Source organism: Papio anubis, chromosome 18 (genome assembly GCF_008728515.1).
Source record: "Papio anubis isolate 15944 chromosome 18, Panubis1.0, whole genome shotgun sequence".
Lineage (NCBI taxonomy): Eukaryota > Metazoa > Chordata > Mammalia > Primates > Cercopithecidae > Papio > Papio anubis.
Window position 1 is genome coordinate 71,899,245 of NC_044993.1, and position 9,442 is coordinate 71,908,686.

Genomic DNA, 9,442 nt, shown 5'->3' on the forward strand with positions numbered 1-9,442 from the left:
GCAGTGGTGCAATCTTGACTCACTGCAAAACCTCTACCTCCCAGGTTCAAGGGATTCTCCTGCGTCAGCCTCCTGAGTACCTGGGATGATAGGCGTGCGCCACCACACCTGGCTGATTTTTGTATTTTTAGCAGAGATGGGATTTCACCATGTTGGCAAGGCTGGTCTCAAACTCCTGACCTCAAGTGATCCGCCCACCTCAGCCTCCCAAAGTGCTGGGATTACAGGCATGAGCCACTGTGCCCAGCCTCCCACTTTTTTTTTTTTTTTTTTTTTTTTTTTTTTTTTTTGAGACAGAGTCTTGCTTTGTTGCCAACCTGGAGTGCAGTGGTGCCATCTCGACTTTCTACAGTCTCCGCCTCCCGGGTTCAAGCGATTCTCCTGCCTCAGCCTCCCAGGTAGCTGGGATTACAGGTGTGTGTCACCACGCCCAGTTAATTTTTGTATTTTTAGTAGAGACAGGGTTTCACCATGTTGGCCAGGATGGTGGATGGTCTTGATCTCCTGACCTCGTGATCTGCACCCCCCCAGCCTCCCAAAGTGCTGGGATTACAGGCGTGAGCCACTGTGCCCGGCCCCCTCCCACTTCTTGACGCATCTGTGCCATGGTTGACAGCACCATGCCTGAAAGGCTGCCTTCTCCTAGCTCCTTTCTCGGCATTTAGTCTCTTTCCCTGCCTCCCTCCAAAGACTGGGGCTCTCCAGAGTTCACTCTGTGAACCCCACGAGATACCGGGGGGCTGGCGACTACTAGCTCTGGAGCTTCCAATGCTGTCCCTGTGCTGGGCCCCTTCCACTCTGTCTCCAGCTGTAATGGCCTCAGCTCCCTATTAGACACTGTCCTTTGAATGCCCCGCAGGGTCCACCACATTCCATGGTGGAGACAACTCATCCCTGAGTAGCTCCCCTTCTGTGGGCAGTGCTCACCTTGTATTGCCGCTGGGCAAGATCCGACACCTCCCCTTCCTCGCCCTGTCCTGCCCTGCCCTGCCCTGCCCTGCCCTGCCCTGCCCTTCCTCCCCCTACCCCCCGCCCACCGATTTTACCTGTGACGTATCTTCCTGTGCTTTCCCCTGCCCTGGCTCTAGCTCACCAGCCATCCCTCATAACAGCCTCCTTCCTTGCCCTAACCACTCTGGCCCCCTTCCAGACTGTCCTCCAGAGTGCAGAATGGCCATTTATTTATTTATTTATTTTTGAGATGGAGTTTCACTCTTGTTGCCCAGGCTGGAGTGCAGTGGTGTGATCTCGTCTCACCGCAACCTCCACCTCCCGGGTTCCTCAGTCTTCCAAGTAGCTGGGATTACAGGCATGCGCCACCACCCCGGCTAATTTTGTATTTTTAGTAGAGACAAGATTTCTTCATGTTGGTCAGGCTGGTCTTGAACTCCCGACCTCAAGTGATCCACCTGCCTCAGCCTCCCAAAGTGCTAGGTTTACAGGTGTGAGCCACCGCGCCCAGCCAGAATGGCCTTTTAAAAACCTCAGTCTGGGCTAGGTGCATTGGCTAACACCTGTAATCCTAGCACTTTGGGAGGCCAAGACAGGCGGATCACGAGGTCAGGAGATCAAGACCATCTTGGCTAACATGGTGAAACCCCGTCTCTACTAAAAATACAAAAAAAATTAGGCCGGGCGCGGTGGCTCAAGCCTGTAATCCCAGCACTTTGGGAGGCCGAGACGGGCGGATCACGAGGTCAGGAGATCGAGACCATCCTGGCGAACACGGTGAAACCCCGTCTCTACTAAAAAAATACAAAAAACTAGCCGGGCGAGGCGGCGGGCGCCTGTAGTCCCAGCTACTCGGGAGGCTGAGGCAGGAGAATGGCGTAAACCCGGGAGGCGGAGCTTGCAGTGAGCTGAGATCCGGCCACTGCACTCCAGCCCGGGTGACAGAGCCAGACTCCGTCTCAAAAAAAAAAAAAAAAAAAATTAGACAGGCATGGTGGCGGGCACCTGTAGTCCCAGCTACTTGGGAGGCTGAGGCAGGAGAATTGCGTGAACCCGGGAGGCGGAGCTTGCAGTGAGCCGAGATGGTGCCACTGCATTCCAGACCGGGCAACAGAGCCATACTCCATCTCAGAACAAACAAACAAACAAACAAAAACCCCTCAGCCTGAGCCCAGCACAGTGATTCATGCCTGTAATCCCAGTACTTTGGAAGGCTGAGGCAGGAGGATCACTTGAGCCCAGGAGTTCAAGTCCATCCTGGACAATACAGTGAGACCCCATCTCTACAAAAAATTTAAAAATTATCCAGGAATGGGCCAGGCGTGGTGGCTCAAGCCTGTAATCCCAGCACTTTGGGAGGCCGAGACGGGTGGATCACGAGGTCAGGAGATCAAGACCATCCTGGCTAACACGGTGAAACCCCGTCTCTACTAAAAAATACAAAAAACTAGCCGGGCAAGGTGGCGGGCGCCTGTAGTCCCTGCTACTTGGGAGGCTGAGGCAGGAGAATGGCGTAAACCCGGGAGGCAGAGCTTGCAGTGAGCTGAGATCCGGCCACTGCACTCCAGCCTGGGCGACAGAGCGAGACTCCATCTCAAAAAAAAAAAAAATTAGCCAGGAATGGTGGTGCACGCCTGTGGTCCCAGCTACTTGGGAGGCTGAGGTGGAAGGTTCACTCGAGACCAGGAACTGGAGGCTGCAGTGAGCTGTGGTTGCGCCACTGCACTCCAGCCTGGGTGACAGAGCAAGACCTTTTCTCAAAACACAACAAAACAAAAACCCACAGCAAAACCTAGGAATGACGTGATCACCCCATTAGAAGCCCTCAGGGGTCCCCGTCCCTCTCCAGACTCCTGGGCCTGGCCCTGGCCCACCCTGTGGCTTCCATCTCCTCTCCATGTGATATAGTTAGGCTTTGTGTCCCCGCCCAAATCTCGTCTTGAATTGTAATCCACATAATCCCCGTGTGTGAAGGGACGGACCAGGTGGAGGTAACTGAATCAGGAGGGCGGGCTGCCCCATGCGGTTCTCATGATAGTGAGTGAGTGCTCAAGAGATCTGATGGTTTTATAAGGGGTTCCTCCTCCTTTGCTCCACTTCTTCCTGCCGCCTTACGGAGAATGGGTGCCTTGCTTCCCCTTCGCCTTCCGCCATTATTGTAAGTTTCCTGAGGCCTCCCCAGCCATGCTGAACTGTGAGTCAAATAAACCTCTTTCCATTATAAATTACCCAGTCTCGCCGGGCGCTGTGGCTCAAGCCTGTAATCCCAGCACTTTGGGAGGCCGAGACGGGCGGATCACGAGGTCAGGAGATCGAGACCATCCTGGCTAACACGGTGAAACCCCGTCTCTATTAAGAAATACAAAAAACTAGCCGGGCGAGGTGGCGGGCGCCTGTAGTCCCAGCTACTCGGGAGGCTGAGGCCAGAGAATGGCGTGAACCCGGGAGGCAGAGCTTGCAGTGAGCTGAGATCCGGCCACTGCACTCCAGCCTGGGCGACAGAGCGAGACTCCGTCTCAAAAAAATAAATAAATAAATAAATAAATAAATAAATAAATAAATTACCCAGTCTCAGATGTTCTTTATTGCAGTATGAAAATGGACTAATACTCCATGCATCCTGTACTCTGGCCAGAGGAGACATGTTCTCTTTTTTTTGTTTTGTTTTGTTTTTCAGATGGAGTCTCACACTGCTGACGGGGCTGGAGTGCAGTGGTGCAATCTCTGCCTCCTGGGTTCAAGCGATTCTCCTGCCTCAGACTCCTCCTGAGTAGCTGGGATTACAGGCACCCCCCACCATGCCTAGCTAATTTTTTGTATTTTTAGGAGAGACGGGGTTTCACCATATTGGCCAGGCTGGTCTTGAACTCCTGACCTCATGATCTGCCGCCTCAGCCTCCCAAAGTGCTGGGATTACAGGCGTGAGCCACAGCGCCCAGCCATGTTCTCCCCTTTGAGCCCTTGCCTGTGTCTGGGATGCTTTTCCCTCTATGTGTTACCTGCCAAATTCCTGATTCTCAGCATCTCTAATAATATTTTCTTTTGGCTGGGCATGGTAACTCACATCTGCAATCCCAGCACTTTGAGGGACCGAGGTGGGATGATCACTTGATCCTAGGAGTTCGAGGCCAACCTGGGCAAGATGGCAAGACGACCTCTTCTCTGCAAAAAACTTTAAAAAATTAGCTAAGTGTAGGCTGGGCGCAGTGGCTCATGCTTGTAATCCCAGCACTTTGCGAGGTCGAGGTGGGCAGATCATGAGGTCAGGAGTTCGAGACCATCCTGGCCAATATGGTGAAACCCCATCTCTACTAAAAATATAAACATTAGCTGGGTGTGGTGGCGCATGCCTGTAGTCCCAGCTACTTGGGAGGCTGAGGCAGGAGAATCGCTTGAACCTGGGAGTCAGAGGTTGCAGTGAGCCTAGATCAAACCACTGTACTCCAGCCTGGCAACGGGGTGAAACTCCATCTAAAAAAAAAAGAAAAGAAAAGAAAACTTTTTGGCCAGTTGTGGTGGCTCATGCCTGTAATCCCAGCACTTTGGGAGGCCAAGGTGGTTGGATCACGAGGTCAGGAGTTTGAGACCAGCCTGGCCAAGATGGTGAAACCCAGTATCTACTAAAAGTACAAAATTAGCTGGGCATGGTGCCAGGCACCTGTAATCCCAGCTACTCAGGAGGCTGAGGCAGGAGAATTGCTTGAACCTCAGAGGCAGAGTTTGCAGTAAGCCAAGATTGTTCCACTGCACTCTAGCCTGGGCGACAGAGCAAGACTCCATCTCAGAAAAAAGAAAGAAAAGAAAAGAAAACTTTTTGTTTGTTTTGTAGAGACAGGGTCTCACTGTGTTGCCTGGGCTGGTCTTGAACTCCTGGGCTGAAGCAATCCGCTCACCTCTGTGCTGAGAGGTGAGTGATTACAGCTCTCACCACCCAAAGTGCTGAGATTACAGGCATGTCACCATGCCCAGCCAATATATTCTTTTTCTATGGCTAAGTAATATTCCACTTAATGACTAAAGCATGTTTTATGTATCTGCTCATCCATAGGTGGACATTTGGGGTGTCTCCTCCTTTTTGGCTGTTGTGAATGGTGCTGCTATCAGTGGTTGTGTGCTAGTGTCTGAGAACGGGTTTGCATCTCTTGGGTAAATATTTGGAGTGGAATTGCTGGGCTGTAGGAGCATTTTACCTCCCTTATGCGTGGAGTCCTCACAATGACTCCAGTAGGGAGGAATCACTCTCATTTTGGAGACGAGAAAACTGAGGCTCACAGATGCAGAATTGCATGTGGCAGGCACAGGGCTAGAAGGTGGGGGAGCCCAGGTTTTGTTCAGCTCTAGGCCGGGCCCGTCCTGTTGAGCTCCACCTGCCGCTGCTCATGCCCTTTCTGGTGTGACTACTCCCCAGGCAGCCCCTGCACTCCATAGTCCTCCTCATCTTCCTCTCGAAGTAGACAGGGGCTCACTAACCAGGCTCCATACCAGGCTTGGGGCAGCTTTGGGGAGTAGAGGTGAGCGTTTGGGCTTGGATGGCTGGGAGAGGAAGAGCCTTCGAATCCCAGCAGTGTCTAGAGCAGCATAGACCCTGCAGGAGAGAGCAGGAGACAGGGTGGAGCTGAGGCAGGCTCAGCCAGGCGTGTGGGGTCCCACGTGTCTCATGGCCCTGCGCTGTTTGCCTTTTCTGTGGGGCCTCTGGGCAGCACCTAGGGGCTGAGAGCAGGGGCCAGCTCTGGTAATCTGCATGTGTCCCAAGTCTAGGGGAAGCTGACAAACCAGGCATGGCCCCAGCCCAGCCTGAGTAGCTCCTGCATTTCTGTGGGCAGGAAGCAGGGACAGTGGTGTATGGGGGTCGATCCTCTGTGATGGTCCGGGCCCCAGCTCAGTGCTGTCGGAAGCGGCATCACAAGCGTGAGAGGAGCCACGGCAGCCAGCCAATGGGAGGGCACATTCCTCATGTCCATACCAGGGCTTTGGGGGCTTGGAGGACCACCAGGGAGCCCCTAAGCAAACACACAGCCAGTGGGCAGAGGAAGGGGCTGTGGGCTGGCCAGCACACGCCATACATCTGGGAAGGAGGCCAGCCCAGGCTGCAGTGAAGCCGCCGCCAGCTCCACTCAGGGCTGAACCTCGGCAATTCTGCTGGCTCAGCGGCCCCCTCCCAGGATCATCCTTGGAGGCCTGACTTCCTGGAGGGCTGCCCGAGTCCCACACCTCTGCATCCTCATCCCTCAGCCGGAGCGGCCACCTGCCCTGCTGCCCCCGTCCCCAGGCTGCGGGAACCCCAGGCAGACACACGTCTGTTTTCATGAGGACCTTCCCGTCGGCCCTAGACTGCAGGCAGAGCTTCTGGCCCATTTCACAGATGAGGCAGCTGAGCATTGGGGACTCACCCAAGGTCACGGGTTGCAGTATCAGATCTAAGGGTTCCTGGTCCCTCCTGGGCTTTAGCCTCACCTAGCAGAAGGCTCTGGTCCCCTCCTGCCACATTGCACGCCATGGGGTGAGGAATCTCTGAGGTCCTGAGCAGGAATCCACCTGGAGCCTAGGTGTCCCTTCTAGACCACACTCTGAGTACCTAAGACCCTGGAGTTCCCTGCCCAAACAGCCCCAAGCCCACTTCCAGGATCCGCACAGCCCTCTGCCCAGTCTGTCCTCCTGAAGGTAGGTCACGCAGCAGGGTGATCACCCTAGCTCCGAGGAGCGACTAAGGGGGTGCCTGTTTATGTAGTGTGGACAGTGCTGGAGCTGGGCAGTGAATAGGTGGGGTAGCTACAAACGGGCGTCAGTTAATCACCCAAGGAATCCGACAATTTTCTTTTCTTCTTCTTCTTTTTTTTTTTTTGAGACGGAGTCTCGCTCTGTCGCCCAGGCTGGAGTGCAGTGGCGCGATCTCAGCTCACTGCAAGCTCTGCCTCCCGGGTTCATGCCATTCTCCTGCCTCAGCCTCCCGAGTAGCTGGGACTACAGGTGCCCGCCACCACGCCCGGCTAATTTTTAAAATATATTTAGTAGAGACGGGGTTTCACCGTGTTATCCAGGATGATCTCGATCTCCTGACCTCATGATCCACCCGCCTCGGCCTCCCAAAGTGCTGGGATTACAAGCGTGAGCCACTGCGCCCGGCCGAATCCTAGAATTTTCAGTTTGAACTTGGGCTTTCAGGTCATGATGAAGGTGTATTTGTCAAGGTAGGAGGATAGAACATACTTAATAGGTTACTGGCGTGATTTGTAGCGTTTGAATATTTGAGTATTTGGCGTGTGGGCCTCTGTGTGTTAAGCACAGATCAGGGTGGTTTGCCTTAATATGTCCAAAACAGAAAAATAATAGCAATGCCAGTAGCCATCTTATTTTTATTTTTAGTTCTTTCTATGTGCTCTTCACACTGCAAGGTACCGTAGATACAAAGATGCACAAAACACACTTGCTGCACAGGCAGAGAGACCCAAGAATACCATAATATCTACAGCAGCCATTTTTTTTGAGCCCTTACTAAGTCCTGCCGTGAAGCACTTTGTGGATAGTGTCACGGTTTATCCTCCCGTAACCTAAGGGGAGGTAGCATGCATATCCTCATTTTACAGAGGGAAACAGACAGGCAGTGGGCTGGGTGTGGTAGCTTATGTCTGTAATCCCAGCACTTTGGGAGGTTGAGGTGAGAGGACTGCTTGAGGCCAGGAGTTCGAGACCAGCCTAGGTAACATACTGAGACCTCATCTCTACTAAAAATCAAAAAAATTAGCCGGGTGCTACTCAGGAGGCTGAGGCGGGAGAATCGCTTGAGCCTGGGATGTAGAGGCTGCAATGAGCTATGATGGCGTCACTGCGCCCCAGCCTGGATGACAGAGCAAGACTGTCTCAAAGAAAAAAAAAGAATGACAAAGTGACCAGCTCATGATCACAAACCACTAAGAGGGGGAATAGGACACATCCAGAGGTGCAGGTGCAAAGCCCAGACTCACAACCTCAAGACTCTGGGACCCCAGGTGAGTCCCTTGGCTTCTCTAAGCCTCAGTTCCTTCATCTGTAAAATGGGGACAGTGAGTCCAACCTCATCTAGGAGGTGACCAGCACAGTACCTGACCCAGAAGGTATGCAACTGGTCGTTGGAAAGGGCAAGAGGAAAGGCCCTAGCATTTGTGGACCCCCCTGGGAGTGCTGGAAGACCGAGGGCTGCTACCTGAACCTAACAGGAGACCCCACGGAGGGAACAGAAAACGGCCAGCTGCCCACAAGGATGCCGGGACCCCGGTGCCTGTCACCTTCCCTGTCCCTGCTCTCTGAACTCCTCCGTCCCCCTGGACCTCCTCAATGATCTGGGGCACAGGCAGTGGGGTGCCAGGCCACGCCTCATAGAATGGGTGCGACCCTCTCCAAATTCTCCAAACGGCCTTGCCCGCTTGAGTGATGAGGGAAACGGAGCCTGAGCCGGGACTCAGACCCCCACTGATCTGCCTCTAGAATGCTGCAGGCCTGATGGGAGAGGGTCTGAGGCACAGGGTGGCCCCAGCCTTCAGCCAGGAGCTCAGAGGGTGACAAGTCAGGGCCTCCAGCACCCAGGAAGCAGGACCCATCTGCCTGGGCTGCAGGCTGGAGAGTGGGCAGACCTGGGCCGGGGGCACGTTGGTGCCGGAGGGAGGTTCCAGTTCCGTGTGGGTGGAGATGGAGGCGACCCCCAGTCGGTGCCGGGAGTGGGGAGTTGAGCTCCCTCAGTGGGGGCGGTGGGGGCTACCTTGGGGTCGGGCTTCGGACTGAGGCTGGGGGAAGCTGTGGCGCCCGCATTATTTGCGGAGAGGAGCAGGAGGATGCTTGGGGGTTGGGGGTGCGGGTTCCCTGACACCGAATTCATTATTGGGAGATTCCTCTTCACAATCCCTCGACACCTCCCACGGGAACCCGGGGCCAGGAACGCCTGACAGCCTGGCGGGCCGGCTCCAGGGCCACTGGCGCCCGGGTCTCTCGGCGCCCGATCCCCGCCCGCCCGCTGCCTCGGAACCCTCCCCCGCGGGTCCCGCAGCCTCTGGAAGCCTCTCTGGGCTCAGCCCCGCGCCGCCGCCGCGTCGGGGCTCCGAGTGCACCCCCGGCAGCTGCGTCCCCAGCCCGACTAGCCGCCCCAGGCCGCCCGCGTCCGCAAAGGCCTGGCCTGAGCGCGCGGCGCGCACGTGGGGAGGGGGCATCCCGGGGCGGGCGCGGGGAGGGCGGAGCCACGGGCCCGGGCGCGCGGCCGGCGCGGGCTGACGGAGGTCGGCGGCCCGGGAGCGGACCCCGGCGTCCGGGAGGCGGCGCGCCAGGTGCCGCGGCCTCTGCCCCGCGCCTGCCGTGCGCGCCCCTGCCCCTCGGGCCGCCCCCGCCCGTGACGCGCTCCCCGGCCCCCTCCGGCGCCGGGAGAGCCTCGAGCCTGCCGGAGCCCGGAGGGGCGAAGGGGCGGCGGGCGGCGAGGAGGCGGCGCGGGAGGCGGCCGGTGCCGCGGGGCCGCCGCCGCCTGTGAGCC